General features: G+C 39.3%; 2 pseudogenes; both read left to right on the top strand.

Annotated features, from left to right (window-relative positions):
• The first annotated feature begins 13838 nt into the window (after window positions 1-13838).
• On the top strand, window positions 13839-14396 carry LOC114006427 (centromere protein H pseudogene; annotated as a pseudogene).
• A 635-nt stretch (window positions 14397-15031) lies between these two features.
• On the top strand, window positions 15032-15478 carry LOC114006428 (centromere protein H pseudogene; annotated as a pseudogene).
• Window positions 15479-17578: the final 2100 nt, after the last annotated feature.

Below are 17578 nucleotides of genomic sequence, written 5' to 3' on the forward strand. Positions count from 1 at the left end.
TGGCCCTGGCTGGGGTCTTCACAGCAGAGATCCTGGGCCCAGAAAAGAGCAACGCATGCAGAGATGGAGATATCTGTAAGTATTCTGTCCTTTTCTAGCATCTAGGGTCTGGAAGGGGGAGGGCCTGTCTAGGGGCTTCACAGCAGTGATGCTGGGCCCAGAAAAGTGCAGTACCTGGTGATGGTTTATAATTTTTTCAATATGTTGCTAAATTCTGTTTGCTAATATTTTGGATTATTTGTCTATTTAGGATTTTTTTTTTTTTGGAGAGGTTTTCCCTATAGGGCACGTGCGCGCACTAGAAAGACCAGAGAGACAGAAATTGAGAAATCATCCCCGGGGGGATGGCCACGCTGCAATCCCTTCTCCTCCATTCTCCTCTTGGGATCTTGGGCACGCACGCACATGCGCCCAGCATGAGTTTAAGCCACTGGGTCCGGGATGCGAACCACGGTCGACTACAATAGGAGTCCAGCGACATAGCCATTACACTAACTGCTGGTCCCAATTTAGGATTTTTTTTTAACTGTCAGAGAAAGAGAGAGAGAGTGAGTGAGCACGTACCCCTCAATGGGATGTGGTCACAGTGCAATCCCTTCTCTATTTCCATTCTTTTGGGATTTGAACACATGCTGGGCATGTTTTTTAAGCTGCTGAAGTCAGGATCCAAGCCATGGCCTGCCATGCGGAATCCAACTCCCATACTCATTAGGCTACGAGACTGGCCTTGGCTATTTATGATTTGTAAATCTACTTTAATGAGCGCTATTGGTCTGTAGTTTTCTTTTTTAGTATCAGAGTAATACCAGCTTCATAAGATGAATTTGGAAGTATTCCTTCCTCTCCTATTTTTTGGGAAGAGATCATGTAAAATCAGTATTAATTCTTTAAATGTTTAGTAGGATTCTCTGGTGAAACCATATAGGCTGAAAGATTGTATTTTTGGTAGTTTCAAAATTGTAAAGTCATTTTTCTGGGACCAGCAGGTGGCATGGTGGTTAAGGCATTGGGCACCTCTACATGGCTTATCAGGGTTCGTGTCCCAGACCCGGTGGCTTACTTTCTAACTTTCTCTCTCTCTCCCTCGCTGTGTGTGTTCCTCTCTGGTCAAATTAAATTTTTTTTTAAAAGAATGGATAAATAAAATAAAATAAAATAAAATAATTCTTTAAAAAATTACAGAGTCATTTTCCTAAACAAGGATAATCAAAGTATGTATTTTATATTGAGTGAATTTTAGTATTTTGTATTTTCTGAGGAATTGGTCCATTTCTTTTAAGCAGTCAAATATATGTATATAGACTGGTTTATAGTACTTCATTATTGTTGTTTGACTTTTGGAGGATATGTAGTGATATTTTTTTCTGATATTGGTAATTAGTGTCTTTCTTTCATTCTTTGTTCTTTGTCAGTCCTGTTAGAGATTTGTCAATGTTATTGAACTTTTCAAATAACTAACTGATTGTTTTACCGATTTTCCTATTGCTTTTCCATTTCCAATTTCATTAATTTCTGTTCTTCATTATTTTCTTCTTTCTGATTGGTTTGTGTTTAGTTTGCTCTTCTTTTTCTAGGTTCTTGAGATGGGAACTTGGATAACTGATTTCAGACTTTTTCTCTTATTCATTCATTCATTTATTTAAATTTGACCAGAGAAGGACAGAGTGAGTGGGAAAGAGAGAGGGCAAGTGAGAAAGTAAGTTGCCAGGTCAAGGACTCAAACCGCGGTCAGCCATGTGTGAGTCCAGCGCCCTTAACCACCATGCAACCTGCTTGACCCAACTTTTCTTTTTCTTTTTAAATATTTTTATTATTCTTAGCATTTTTGTTTTAAACATTTGATTGCTATATATCATTTGGCTTGTAAAGAGAATTTACCCAACATGAAATACATCTCAGACCAGTACAGTTGAGAACACTATAAACATTATCATCAACAGGTAATAAACCATTTCTGTGTTCCACAAATGTCTTGCCTCTCTATTTTATATTCTCCCTGATTTCCTTCCGTATACTCTTTCTCCTGCCCTCCTTTCACACTTTCTCCATTGTCCATAACTATTTTCACTGCTTTTATGTCCTCCAATCTTTGAATCTCTACTATAGTGTGTGGACAGTCAGTATCTATTAAGTGGTGACATATAATATCTTTCTTTCATAGACTGGCTTGCTTCACTCAGTAGTAAATCTTCCATATTTGACCACTTTCTATCAAATTCTAGGTTCTTGTTTTTTATAGTTCAGTAGTATTCCATAAAGAATGTGTGCCACAATTTCTCAATCTATTCATGGACTCAGGTTGGATCCATGTCTTAGCAATCATGAATAATTCCATAATAAAATTGATGTGCAAGTGTTTTTCCAACTGAGCATTCTCCTGTCCTTTGGGTAGATACCTAGGAGTGGGATTGCTGGATCATATGGCAGTTCTATATGTAGGTTTTTGAGGAACCTCCATATTGTTTTCCACAGTGGCTGAACCAATTTACATTCCCACTGACAGTGTAGGAGAGTTCCTCTTTCACCACAACCCTGCCAACACTTATCACTTGGGTTAGGTGGTATTTCATTGTGGTTTTAATCTGCATCTCCTTTATGATGAGGGATGTTGAGCATTTCCTCACATGTTTTTGCCTGTTCCTATGTCTTCCTTAGAGAGATTTTTGTTTAGCTCCTTTTCTGATCTTTTAATAGGGTTAATCTTTTTTTTTCTTTTTTTTTTGGGTGGGGTAAGATGCTTGAGTTCCCTGTGCATTCTGGTTATCAGTACCTTATCTGAGACATAATTTACAAAAATATTCTTCTATTCTGAGGGATATCGATTCACACTAATTACCATGTCCTTTGCTGTGCAGAAATTTCTAAATCTGATGTAATCTCACTTGTCTATCTGGGGGATTATTGCGTTTTAGGAGTTTTACTTAAGAAGTCTTTGCCTTCTCTACTGTGTCCCAGAGTTTCCTCAGTGCTTTCCACCAATAATTTTTTTTATTTATTTTGAGGTCTTAGGTTCAGATCTTTGATACATTTTGGGTTAATTTTTGTTGATGGTAAAAGATGGGATCCAGTTGGATCTAGTTTCATCTTTCTGGAGGATGATACCCAGTTTTCCCAGCACCATTTGCTAAAGAGGATTTTCTTTTCCCACTGCCTTGACTGGTATTCTTTGTCAAATGCTGAGACCTGCTCCACTGAAGATATTTTTCTGAGTTGAGGAGCTGTGGATTAGAAATAAACATGAAAATCCTGATGGATAAAGTGTTTTTACAAGCAAAATGAGAAATAGTGATTGACTGTTTAAAAAAACAATTAGAATAATAATAATGATTGGGAAAAACATTGAAAAGATATTGAATGTTGAAGTGGGGAGATTGTCTCTGTATTGACTGACACGCATGGCATTCCCTTTTGAAAAAGCAGTGGAATACACTGTAAAGTTATATGTAACCCAATGTAATATAAACAAGATTATGATGATAATAAAAAAAGAAAAAAAAAGTAATAAACATGACAACAAACACAAAAAGACACACAAGTGTCGAAAAGCGTTGATCCTGTGGGACTGATTTCTCTGATGGAGAAAGCTTGACCTTGAACTAGCCTCCAGTTTATTATTTTATAAGGCAGAAAATGGGGGAAGAGGAAATAGAATGTAAAGCCAGGTGTTTTTTTTTTTTTTTTCTGACGTTAATTGGCTGATGATGCACAAACTACTGACACCATATGGTTTCTCTCTTTCTCTTCTTTCTTTCTTTCTTTCTTTCTTTCTTTCTTTCTTTCTTTCTTTCTTTCTTTCTTTCTTTCTTTCTTCTTTCTTTCTTCTTTCTTTCTTTCTTTCTTTCTTTCTTTCTTTCTTTCTTTCTTTCTTTCTTTCTTTCTTTCTTTCTTTTTTTCTTTTTTTTTGGAAAGGTTTTTGCTATAGGGCATATGTGCTAGCCAGAAAGAGAGAGACAGAAAATGAGAAATCACCCCCTAGGAGGGATGGCCACACCACAATCCCCTGTCCTCCATTCTCCTCTCGGAGTCTTGGGTACCCATGCACACACACCTGCTGTGAGTTTAAGCCACCGGATCTGGGACTCAAACTGAGATCGACTACATGGGAGTCCAGTGACATAGCCATTATGCCAACTGCTGGTCCCAAAATCGTGTGCATTGAGAAACACACACACACACACACACACACACACACACACACACAGAGAGAGAGAGAGAGAGAGGTGGACTCAATGCTGCAATCCTCCAGCCTCTATAGCTTTTTACCTTAGGTGGGCACCAACATGCCCCCCCTCCATTTGGTTTCTTCTGATCTTTTTGGGCAAAATCTGAATAACACATGTGGCTTCCTTAGACAGATACTGCTTTTCAGTATCCAGAGTTAGCATATTTGTATTTCAATGGCTTCATAGCTATGCAAATGAAGCTCATGAAGTGCATTTCTGCATATGTCTGAGATCACCATGTTTTTTTTCAGATTGGGCCACTCCCTACAGTCAAAAATCAGTTGGCTGCTGTATGTTTTAGGGTTTATTTCTGGGATCTTTATTCTGTTCCCTTGGCCCACCTGTCTGTTTTTGTGCTAATACCATACTGTTTTGATTACCAGAGCTTTATAGTATATTTTGGGGTTAGGGAGTGAGATGCCATCCACTCCACTCTTCTTGCTTGAGATTGTTTGGCAATACAAGGTCTTTTATGATTTCAGACAAGTTCTATGAATGCTTTTTCTATATCTGTGAAGAATGTCTCTGGTCCTTTGATTGGAATTGTGTTAAATATATAGATTAATTTGGGTAGAATTGCCATTTTGATTATATTAACCTTTCAAATCCAGGAAGATGGGATGTCCTCCTACTTTTTTGTGCCATTTCCAGTATCTTTTCAAAGATTTTCATAGGGTTCTTTGTAAAGGTTTTTGACTTCCCTAGTTAGTTTTATCCCTAGGTATCTTATACATTTTGTGGCTGTGGTAAATGGGATTCCTTTCTTCAGTTCTACCTTAGTCAGCTTGTTGTTCATTTGTAAAACTGATATAGATTTTTGGATGTTGATTTTGTATCCTGCCACTTTATTGTATTCATATATTACTTTGAGGAGCTTTTTTCCATGGAAACCTTTGGGTCTTATAAGTATACTACCATGTCATCTGCAAATAAAGATATTTTCAACTCTTCTTTGCCCATTTGACTGCCTTTTATATTATTCTTTTTAATGACTGCATTGGCTAAGAATTCCAGTACTATATTGAAAAGGAGTGGAGAAATTGAGCAGCCTTGTCTTGTACCAGTTTTTAATGAAAAAGTTTTCAGCTTTTCCCCATTCCATATAATGTTAGCTATAGGTTTTTCATATATGACTTTTATTATATTGAGAAATGACTCTTCTTGCCCAATCTTGGTACATTTCTGAATCATGAAGGGATGTTTTATTTTGTCGAATGCTTTCTCTGTATCAATTTAAGTGATTATATGGTTTTCATCTTTCTTTCTGTTAATATGGTGTATTATGTTTATGGTCTTGCATATATTGAACCACCCTTGCATTGTGGAATAAAGCCTACCTGGTCGTGAGGAATAATCTTTTAAAAATATTGTTGGATATGAATATTGTTGGATATTCACAAATATCTTGTTGAGAGTTTTTGCATCTATATTCGTCAGAGATATTGGCCTATAGTTTTTCTTTTTTGTCATGTCTTTATCTGTTTTGGGAATGAGGATAATGGAGGCTTTATAAAATGAATTTGAGAGGTTTCTTTCCTTTTGGATCTTTAGAAATAATTTGAATAGAATGGGGGTTACCTCTTTAAAAGTTTTATAGAATTCAGAAGTGAAGTCATCAGGACCTGGGCTTTTCTTTGTCGGGCGTTTATTTATTATGGAGTCAATCTCATGAGTTGTTATGGGTCTTTTCAGGCTTTCTATATCCTCCTGATTCAAACTTGGTAGATTGTATGTATCCAGGAATTTGTCCATTTTCTCTGTTTTCTTGTTTGTTGGCATATAGTCGCTCATAGTATCCTCTAAGGATGCTTTGTACTTCTATTGTGTCTGTTGTAATATTACCCGTTTCATTGTGAATTTGATTTATCTGGTTCCTTTCTCTCTTCTTCTTAATTAGTTTAGCGAATAGTGTGTCAATTTTATTTATCTTTTCAAACAACGAGTTTTTACTTTCATTTATTTTCTGTATAGTTCATTTATTTCCTATTTCATTTATTTCTGCTCAAATCCTTATTATTTCTTTTGCCTGAGATTTTTTTTGTCATTGTTTTTTGAATTTGCTAAGGCATAACATTAGGTTGTCTATTTGCCACCTTTCCATCTTTTTATGCATACTAGTTGCTATGAATTTCCTTCTTGTGATGGTTTCTGCTGTGTCCCATAGATTATAAAAACTTGTGTACTCATTGTCATTTGTTTCCATAAATCTTTTGATTTCAGACTTAACTTCTTCAGTAGTTGAGAAGGCATTTAGATGTAGGTTATTAATTTCCATGTGTTTGTGTATTTTTTAGGATTTTCCCTGAAATTAATATCAAGTTTAATTCCATCATGGTCAAAATAGATGCTGGATATAGGTTCTATGCCTTTGAATCTGGAAAGGCATAGTTTTGTGCCCTACCATATGGTCAATTTTTGAAAAGGTTCCATGTGGGGATGAGAAAAATGTATATTTTATGGTCTTAGAGTGGAACGTTCTATAGATGTCTGTCAGGTTCATTTGATTTATAGTATCATTTAGGTCCCGTATCTCTCTGTTTATTTTTTGCCTAGAAGATCTGTCTAAAGGAGATACTGGGCTGTTGAGATTCCCAACAATTATGGTATTGCAATGTATCTCTCTTTTTATCTCTAGCAGTCTTTCTTTCAAGTATTTAGGTGCTCCTGAGTTGGGTGCATAGATATTTATAAGCGTTATGTCTTCTTGATGAATTAGCCCTTTTACTACCATATAATGTCCTTCTTTGTCTCTTCTTACAGTTTTTCTTAAAGTCTATTTTGCCTAAAATCAGTACCGTAACTCCAGCCCTTTTTTATTTTTATTTTTTATTTTTTTGAGAGGTTTTTGCTATAGGGCATGTGCGCTCGCCAGACAGACAGAGAGAGACAGAGAGACAGAAAGCGAGAAATCACCCCCCCCCCAGGGGGATGGCCATGCCGCAGTCCCTTCTCCTCTGTTCTCTTGGGATCTTGGGCACACACGCACACGCACCTGGCATGAGTTTTAAGCCACCGGGTCCCGGACACGAACCGCAGTCTACTACATGGGAGTCCAGCGACATAGCCATTACACTAACTGCTGGTCCCCTCCCCCCCCCCCAGCCATTTTTTGATTTCTATTTGCATGGAATATCTTTTTCCAGTTGTTCACTTTTAGTCTATGTATATCTTTATCCATGAGATGCATTTCTAGGAGGCAACAGACAGAGGGTTTCTGTTTTTTGTTTTTGTTTTTGTTTTTGTTTTTGTTTTATTTTAGTCCATTCAGCCGGTCTGTGTCTCTTGATTGGAGAATTTAATTTATTGGCATTCAATGTTATTATCAATATTTCTGGATATATTCCTATCATTAAGTGAGCCATTTTATTGATTGTTACTTATTCTCTTACAGCTATCTGTCTGACTTTAGTTTTCCTGGTATAGTACTCCCTTCAGAACTTCCTGAAGAACTGGTCTGGAGTTGATAAATTCTTTTAGGTTTTGTTTATCTGAGAATATTTTAATCATTTTTTTCCCATATGAAGGATAATCTCATGGAGTATAGTAATCTTGGTTGAAATTGAGTTTCATTTAACAGTTTTACTATATTTCCTTATTCTTTCCTTGCCTGCATTGTTTCCAACCAGAGTTCTGATGTTAACCTGATGAGATAACCTTTATAAGTGACTTGACATTTCTCTCTTGTCAATTTTAGTATGTTGTCTTTGTCTGTGGTTTTGGCCAATCTTGCTATGATATATCATGGAGAAGATCTTCTTGGATTGATTTTATTTGGGATTCTTTGTATTTCTTGGGTCTGACTGTTTCAGGGCTTCTGTAGACTTGGAAAGTTTTATTCCAGAATTTCATGGAATAGATAATGAAAGCTCTTAGTATTTTCTTCACCTTGTGGGATACCAATTATGTGGATGTTTGGGCACTTGATGGTATCTAGTATATCTCATATATTGTCCTCAATTTTCTTGGTTGTTTTCTCAGTCTTCTCGATAATTTTTTCTATGTCAGAGGCTTTGTCTTCTACATTCGAAATTCGATCTTATATATGATCTAATCTGATTTTAATACTTTTGAGGGAGGTTTTAATTTCCTGTATCACAGTCTTCATCTCTAACAATTCTCTGTGATTCTTTCTTATGCTGTATATTTCTTCTTTCAAATCATGGAAGACTTCTTCATTTTCTGGAGCTCATTGTCTCTTTTCTCTTGTATCTCATTCAGTTTGGTCTCTATAAATATTCTGAGTTGTTTATCTGACATTTCCTCAAGTTCCATTGTGTTGTCTGTGGATGATGAGCAATTGATGTTTTCCCTTGGGGGAGAGGCATTCTTGTAGTTTACTCATATTTCTTGTGCCTCCGCAATGGTTTCTAAATCATCTGGTGATTTACACATTCTTTCCTAATTTCTTTGAGTTAATTCTGAGTGTTCAGAGGCATGTGGAAGTGGGTGATTGGCGATCTCTCTGCCGCTTTACCTCCATGATACTCACCAGCAACCTGCACTCTTGTCACTGGTCTTGGATGATTCAAAGTCCTCTCAGTTTCAAGAGAACAGGTGTGCCTGAGACTGAGCTGCTGAGTTTTAATTCAGGAACATAGAAGGGATAGAAAATGCTGAAGTTTTAAAATTCAGAGGCATGTGGTAGGGAATAAGCCACAATCTTTTTGCAGTTCAGTCTCCCTGTGCAGGATCAGGTGTCCAAATGGGACAGGTAGGGGCCCAAGGTTGTCTCAAAGTCCCAAGCAACACATCTGAGAGTTCAAAGATGAACTGGAGAGAAATTGAGCCACAGGTTTCAGCTGCAAAGCCTTTTAACTTCAGGTGGCCTACAATAAGGTAAGGCCCTTAACTAGAATGGGTGTCTGGATGGGGCAGGGAGGGGCACAAAGTTGTCTCAAAGTCCTAAGTAACACACCTGAGATTTCAAAGACGAGTTAGGGAAGATATGGGCAACATGTCTCAGCCACAAAGCCTTCCATCTACAGGGGCCCTGCTGCATGGCAAGGCCCTTCACTAGAATGAGTGTCTGGATGTGGCAGGGAGGGGAATAAGAGTAGGTCAAAGTCCCAAGCAACAAACCTGAGAGTTCAAAGGTGAGTGAGGGAGAGGGTAAGCCATAAGTCTCAGCTGCAAACCCTTCCAGCCGCAGGCAGTCTGCTATATGGCAAGGCCCTTCACTAGAAGGGGTCCTTTTCCTCTTTATCTAATGATGCATTTAGGGCTATGATTTTCCCTCTCCATACTATTTTAGATGTATCTCACAAGTTTTGCTATGTTACATTTTATCTTTATTCAATTCAATGTATTTTTCTGTTTTTTTTTTCCTGAGTCTCTTTGGCCTATGAATTATTTAGAAGTGAGTTATTAATATCCAAGTGTTCAGAGTACTTCCTGTTATCTTTCTGTTACTGATTTCTACTTTGTTTTTTTTTTTTGTAGGGGGAAATACACATCTTATTTATTTTTTCATTGTAATTTCTGATTTACATATAATCATTACACATATTTGTAGGGCACAGTATAGTTTTTAAAAGTATGTATATGATGTATAATAAACAAATTGAGGATATAAATATATTCACCACCTTCAGCACCTAACATTACATTATGTTGTGCATATTTGAAATTTGTTCTATTGGTTATTTTGGATATATATATTAAATTGTCAATAATGTTCTTTATTGTGAGATACAACTCTAATGAAAAACAAAGTGATAGGACAACAAAAATTCTTTTTTTTTCTTCTTTTTTTTTGGGAGAGGTTTTCGCTATAGGGCATATGCGCTCGCCAGACAGACAGAAAGATAGAAAGCGAGAAATCACCCCCCAGGGGGGATGGTCACACCACAATCCCTTCTTCTCCATTCTCCTCTCGGGATCTTGGGCACGCACGCACGCCCGGAGTGAGTTTAAGCCACCAGGTCCAGGACTCGAACCGTGGTCGACTACGTGGGAGTCCAGCGACATAGCCATTACGCTAACTGCTGGTCCCCCAAAATTCTTATAAATTAATTGAGGTAGAAAAGTAAAACCTACTTTCTGGGTGGCCACCAGCCTCGCTGCTATCAGTCCCCTATAGGAGGCACTTTTTAGCCTGGAGCAGGAGGCCCTTTCCCCAGAGCTACCAGAAACCCTTATCCTTATTTAACCAAGTAGCCCCCATGCCTTGCTTCTGCAGAGCAACCAGCTCTTGTCCAAAGCTTACTCAGTTAAGCACACCCCAGTCACCCCCCCCCCTTGTCAACTGTCCCTATAAAAAGAATGTAAACCCAGTGGATGGGGCCAGAAATTAGAACATTAGCTCCTCCATGCCTGCCAATGAAATAAAGGTTATGAAATTTTCCTTTTAATGACGGGGCCATGCAGACAACACAAGCTGGTAAGGAGGCTGCCTCCCATTCTAAGGCAAGTCCTGGACTGGGAAGAAATTGAGGCAAGGCCCAGTTTACGAGCCCTTCCTTGTGTCGTTTACTGGCCTGTAGTTAATTTCTCTGCTGTGAGTTTTACTGTTATTATGAAGCCAATTAGTGGTCTTGTAGGAATGTGGTTCCCTAAGATGAGGGCCAGGAAGTATGAGACTCTCCCACCTGTCTATTTTAAGTCAAAATTAACATTTGTTAGGTCAAATTAGTATAAACCAAATTAACTTTAGAAGCATATGTAGACTAAGTTAGTTTAAGGCTAGTTTTATGTAAATACTCCTTGTTAAAGCTGTAGGCCAAAGTTAGCTCATGCTAGGCAAAGTCAGCACATTCACCTAGAGATAAAACAAAAGAACTCACTAATTGACAGACTCAGCAAATAAAACAAAAACCCATGGTTTTTTTAAGAAAGGAAAAGTCTGACTGGTGACTGACAGGATGAACAAACCTGAGGGTTCCAGAGAAAGATTAACCATTTTAGCTGGGAGTTCTTATCTAAAGCAACAGGTAGCTTTCAACAACAGAGTTTCTCATCTATGTGCTGTTGACTATGAAAAACTGCTAATAAAACATCCTGTGTTGTCTCCTGAGCTACAAGATCGTCTTCCTTTCCCATATAAGATCATAGACTCACCCTCTATTGTTGTAATGTATAGATAGTCCATATAGAAGATACAACAGACAAATGGACTTCCTCATCCTGAGAACTGTGATTGATTTTACCTGATCTGACAAGACAAACAGCATGTTTTATAATTATTGCTTCCATGCTTTGTATACCCTGTTTCTTAGAGTACATTTTTTACTACCCCTCATCCTCCTTACTTCCTAAACCTCCCTTAATAAATATGCATGTTTTAATAGCCACGGCGCGGCAGCCTGGAGCTGGCTTTGGCTGTGGCCGGCTGAGAAAATGCTAAGGAGCAATGAGGTCTCAGTCTAATTTCTGTTTCTGATCACCCGTGTCACCTTCCTGTGTACGAGCCACCCTCCACCACTGAGGCTGGACCCCGGCATGTTTCTGTTAAGTGCTGTTTTACTTCAGCCTTCTGTTTTTTTTTCTGCAACAGTTTTGGTGCATTGGCCAGGAAGTGAAACAAGGCTAACCCATTGAGCCACTGGTGGTGGCCAAGGAGTCACTTTTCCTGGAGCGGCTGCCCCGACCCAGAGAGAAAGGTGCGCCACCCTGCAGTTTCTGGGTTTCTCCTGATCGAGGCAGCTGCCCAAGGAACCACCTCAGAATGACACAGACTCTTGAGGGAAAAGGACTAATTTCATCTGGAACATTTTCATGAAGTCTGGAGTCTGTAAGTTGCTGGGGAGTCTGTGGGTCTATGAACTCTAGTCAGGCCCACCCAGAAGGGTAGAAAAGGAGAACTAATCACTCTCATACAGTCGCTGGATAAGTAGGGTGGACTGATCCCCCTCCTCCAGATGCCTCTGATCCAAGACCGTCAGGCAGGATTCCCTTAGTGGAAGGGAATGTATAACTTTGGAATGAATGTGTGAGTGGTGAGTGAATGTGTTTGTGGCCTCAAGGCTTCATTTAGGGGTCTGAGTGGGTCCCAACCTACAGTTCCATGTAAGTCTCATACAGCCCGAAGGTAAAATTGACTCTGGGGGTTACTGACCCACCTTGCACATTCATTCCGATGGTGGGTTTATAGCCAATTACCAACGCTTAAGAGGCTCCATAAGTTCCCTGAGAGTGGTGCAGCCAGGCGGACCTGAGTGGTCCCTTCGTGGAAGAAGGAGCTCCTATTCATTTTGTTGTGACACCATACGTGGGAGGGTTTTTAGGATTATAGGTGGGGAACTCATTAGCCTATGTCAAGCATGCCCTTCTGTCCCTGACAACTCAGGCAAGAGTTCCTCCCAACAATTGCCCAAGCCACCCTCTCCTCAAAAGCCTGAGAAAAACCTCTGGAGTCTCTTCTCTTCTCCTGTCCTCTATTTATCTTTACTCCTTCTGATTACTGGTTGTTTGGGGAGTACAAGGCTGGCCCAGGGCCAACTGAACACAATCGAAGTCTCCACTCAGATTCCACCAAGATGTTCTAACAATCGTCTATGTTATTTCCTCAGCATCTTAATTGGGCTGTTTATAAAATCGGCCCCTCTTTTGGTTTGGTCCCAAACATTGACTTCCACTTTGAGCTAAGTACCTCTGTCCTTTCACTGGAGAACAGTGTCACTGCTTTAAAGATCTGAAGCTAGTTTAGGCTATTTTAACCCTTGCTAAAAGTGTACAAGGAAGCCAATTCCAAGGCAACTCCCATTGAGAAACATTAAGGCCAAACCTAGACAGTTCAGTCTGTCCTCTGAACTCTTTTTGACTTCAGTATCAGCAGCCTCATCAGTCCAGCTGTAGGCCTTGCTGCCGGGGAGTCAGAATTCTTTGACAATTGGAGATCTTTGTGGTGGCATTTTTACTGCACACATTCCCCCACAGAATTCTCCCTTAGTGTACTCACTCATGTGCACTCATGGCTCTTTCATCCAGACTGTGATAGGAGATTGGACAAGTCCCCAGGGGATCTTAGAAGTTACATCCATGGCCCCTGGGGCTGTATACTCTGAGCCCCTTGTCATTGTGCTTCCCATTGTACTAACCCTTTTGTTTTCCCTGGGACAAACATCACTGGCCCCTAATGACTAGAGTTGGTTTCAGAAATTCCTCTTGGCTTTGATTTACTTGGTAAGCATTGAGGTTTTCACTGCACTGTGTTGTTTTTAACTTGTAAGAAGCCCAATATGACTTGCCTAAAGAGCATGAGTGAGGTGAGTAGAGCACACAGGGGGCACACAGCTGCATGCTTACTCCAGGGCTCACAAGGGTGCATGCGCCTTGATCCACTGTCTCCTTTGCTCTGCTCAGCTCTGCTTGTGCCACTCCACTCCTTGCACAGCTCTAGGCAGTGGCAGCAGCCCAGGCACTGCTGAGTGATTCTCCAGGCTAGAAAAATAGTAGGGATCAAAGCAGGGCTGAGTGAATCTTCAGGCTAGAAAAACAGCAGGGAGCAAACACATGCTCAGAAACAGTAAATGCCTTCCCAAGCTCTGGAGTTAACATGGGTTGTCAAACTAGTTTGATTAAAACCCATTGAGAGTGCATCAATTTAGTGGTGGGAAAAGCTACCAGTTTTGAAGGGTCTTGCCTGACTCTGAGCGGAAGATCTTCTGGCACCCAGAGATGGAGAAGCTGCCAGAGGAGCCAGCAGTCACGGAGCCAGCAGACACTGTCAGGGACGGGACCAGCATGCAGGTGGCGCGCAGTGAGGACCGCAGGACCCTACTGCTCAGGCTAAGAGGCCAGGCAAAACAACAACTCTTAGAGTATAAATCAATGATTGATACAAGTGAAGGAAATACTCCAGAAAAAATCATACATGAAAAGCATATCAAAGCTAAAATTGAAGACCTGGAAAATGAAATTGAAGAGGTAAAAACTGCTCTTGAAATTAAAAAAATCTAGCATTAGACAGGATGCGACTTTCAAGTGCACTTAAAAAGAACCTGGAGAAAATTGACATCAAAAATAGCGTGCTCATAGATAACATAAATCAAGTATTAAAGCTAGATAAATTAATAATGAAATCACAACAGGAATCTTGGGATTTAGAGGAAAAACTGCTTGCTGTTAGAAAGAAGAGATTGCAACCTCATTTTGGGGAGTGAAGCCAATTGGTTAGAGGATTCTGCCTTAAAGGAAACTGTTCTGCAGCTTGAGAAGGATCTCACCATGATGTAATAAAAATTCTATTTTGGCATTTTTTTTGTTTTTGTCTTTGATATGTCATTCCAATAGCAAATTGCAAACGAAATGTATTTTAAATGTTTTTGGAATTAGTCTAATACTGCATGTTTTTGAGCTTTACCTACGACTGTGACATATAATCTATTGTTTTAAATATGACAATTAAAGTAACTGACATACTCTAAAAAAAAACAAACATTGACATGTATGCTTAAGCATTTTAGAGAAGCCTTTGAGGGAGGAGAGGTCTATGGGAACAAAGTTAAGGAGGAGTAAGCCAAAGACCTTTTGTGAAATGAAAAGGCCCACCTTCGGAGTAGGATGGCCAGCTGCTGGGTTATTGGACCCTGGGTAAGTGCAGGCAGTTTAGAAGATCATCACAGACATCTAGAGCAGCAGCCGAGGGGCACCCGGATCAGTTCCCATATATCAATCAATGGCTGGCTCTTGTGAAAAACCCTTCACCCTGGTTATGAAATTGTTCCTTAAAGATAGGAAATCACGGGAACTAGCAGTTAGCATAATGGCTATGTCGCTGGACTCCCACGTAGTCGACCGCGGTTCGTGTCCCGGACCCGGTGGCTTAAAACTCACGCCGGGCGCGTGTGCGTGCGTGCCCAAGATCCCGAGAGGAGGGCCAGGCAAAACAACAACTCTTAGAGTATAAATCAATGATTGATACAAGTGAAGGAAATACTCCAGAAAAAATCATACATGAAAAGCATATCAAAGCTAAAATTGAAGACCTGGAAAATGAAATTGAAGAGGTAAAAACTGCTCTTGAAATTAAAAAAATCTAGCATTAGACAGGATGCGACTTTCAAGTGCACTTAAAAAGAACCTGGAGAAAATTGACATCAAAAATAGCGTGCTCATAGATAACATAAATCAAGTATTAAAGCTAGATAAATTAATAATGAAATCACAACAGGAATCTTGGGATTTAGAGGAAAAACTGCTTGCTGTTAGAAAGAAGAGATTGCAACCTCATTTTGGGGAGTGAAGCCAATTGGTTAGAGGATTCTGCCTTAAAGGAAACTGTTCTGCAGCTTGAGAAGGATCTCACCATGATGTAATAAAAATTCTATTTTGGCATTTTTTTTGTTTTTGTCTTTGATATGTCATTCCAATAGCAAATTGCAAACGAAATGTATTTTAAATGTTTTTGGAATTAGTCTAATACTGCATGTTTTTGAGCTTTACCTACGACTGTGACATATAATCTATTGTTTTAAATATGACAATTAAAGTAACTGACATACTCTAAAAAAAAACAAACATTGACATGTATGCTTAAGCATTTTAGAGAAGCCTTTGAGGGAGGAGAGGTCTATGGGAACAAAGTTAAGGAGGAGTAAGCCAAAGACCTTTTGTGAAATGAAAAGGCCCACCTTCGGAGTAGGATGGCCAGCTGCTGGGTTATTGGACCCTGGGTAAGTGCAGGCAGTTTAGAAGATCATCACAGACATCTAGAGCAGCAGCCGAGGGGCACCCGGATCAGTTCCCATATATCAATCAATGGCTGGCTCTTGTGAAAAACCCTTCACCCTGGTTATGAAATTGTTCCTTAAAGATAGGAAATCACGGGAACTAGCAGTTAGCATAATGGCTATGTCGCTGGACTCCCACGTAGTCGACCGCGGTTCGTGTCCCGGACCCGGTGGCTTAAAACTCACGCCGGGCGCGTGTGCGTGCGTGCCCAAGATCCCGAGAGGAGAATGGAGGAGAAGGGATTGCGCCGTGACCATCCCCCCTGGGGGGTGATTTCTCACTTTCTGTATCTATGTCTCTTTCTGTCTGTCTGGCGAGCGCACGCGCCCTACAGTGAAAATCTCTCCAAAAAAAAAAAAAAAAAGATAGGAAATCACATCCTAGTAGTGGACCCTATAGCCTCATGCCAGAGAAGGGTCAGAAGTCCATGGTTTTGCACTCAGTCCCAGAAGAGTCTGACCTTCCCCCCTCATAACCCAAATAGACAACATCTGGAAAAAAATCCTTTACCAGTGTTTGTATTTCTTCTGTGGATAGGATGTTTTATTACTATTGGGAACTTCTAAACTGGGTCTACCTTCTAGGGGTGAGTATCCACACCACCCGATAGGGCCAAGGCATCACCAAGACCTTAGTTTACCATACCCACTTCTCTTGTCAAAGAAAACATCTCAGGACCCAATGAGATAAATGTTTTTAATGTGTATATGCATGCCATAAATTGTAAAAATCTCTCATAGTAATAAAAATAAAATAACAGGCATACTCAAAAACATACATACAGCCTGTGGTGATCTTGTAGCAGTGATAACAACCTATCAACTCTGTCTGGTACCAACAGACTCTGAGTTGACCCTTTTCATTCCCAGAGTGCAGGGGCTTTTTGCTCATGGTTAAATGCTTTATTTGATGCCTTTTTTAAGAGGGGTTACTCCAATGATTAAAATATTAAACTTTTATCAATAATATTGTTTTGTTCTAAGTTGGGAAATTTGTTAAATAAGGTTTTGTTTGCTTGTAAAATACATATCCATAAGCTGATGTAAAGTCCTACATACAAAGTTACAAGCTAGATGGCCTTTCCAGAAGCATCAGATTTCACAGGCTGGGGAAAAAATTAAGTTCAACAAGCCTAAAGTACAAGCAAAATATGTTTCTTATGCTAATAATTTCTGTCTAATTAATTAGAGGTAACAATTATTTTCAAAGACTAATTTATGAAAAATTAAAAAAGGTGATGAAAAGAAAGAGAACATTTCAATATAGGAGAGTTTATCTGTGGTAAATATTTTTTTCCTAAAGTAAGATGACCGATTTACTCCCAAATTGAAGAAAAAGGGCGGGGGGGACAAATAATCAAGGTATAAAACATGTCATAAAAGTTTGAGTTATGTTAAAAAAGAGTCTGAGAGAAAATTGTTAAAAAGAAATGACAGGTGGTATCTAAGGTGGCCATGAAACAATAGCCCACAGTACTTGGTGCTGAAACACACTCTCTATATAGTAACTATTAGTAAACAAAGTAAACAGGAGTCTGATTAAAATATAATAATACATGTAAAGGTTTCTTTGGTTGGTTAGGCTGTTTAATGTCCTCTAACTCTGTTTACAATGTAGCATTTGTATGTTTGTGCATTTTTATTATATATTCCCTGTAAATACTATGCCAGATACAGAAAGAGGAA

This window comes from Tupaia chinensis, unplaced genomic scaffold (genome assembly GCF_000334495.1).
Source record: "Tupaia chinensis unplaced genomic scaffold, TupChi_1.0 Scaffold147880_1, whole genome shotgun sequence".
Lineage (NCBI taxonomy): Eukaryota > Metazoa > Chordata > Mammalia > Scandentia > Tupaiidae > Tupaia > Tupaia belangeri.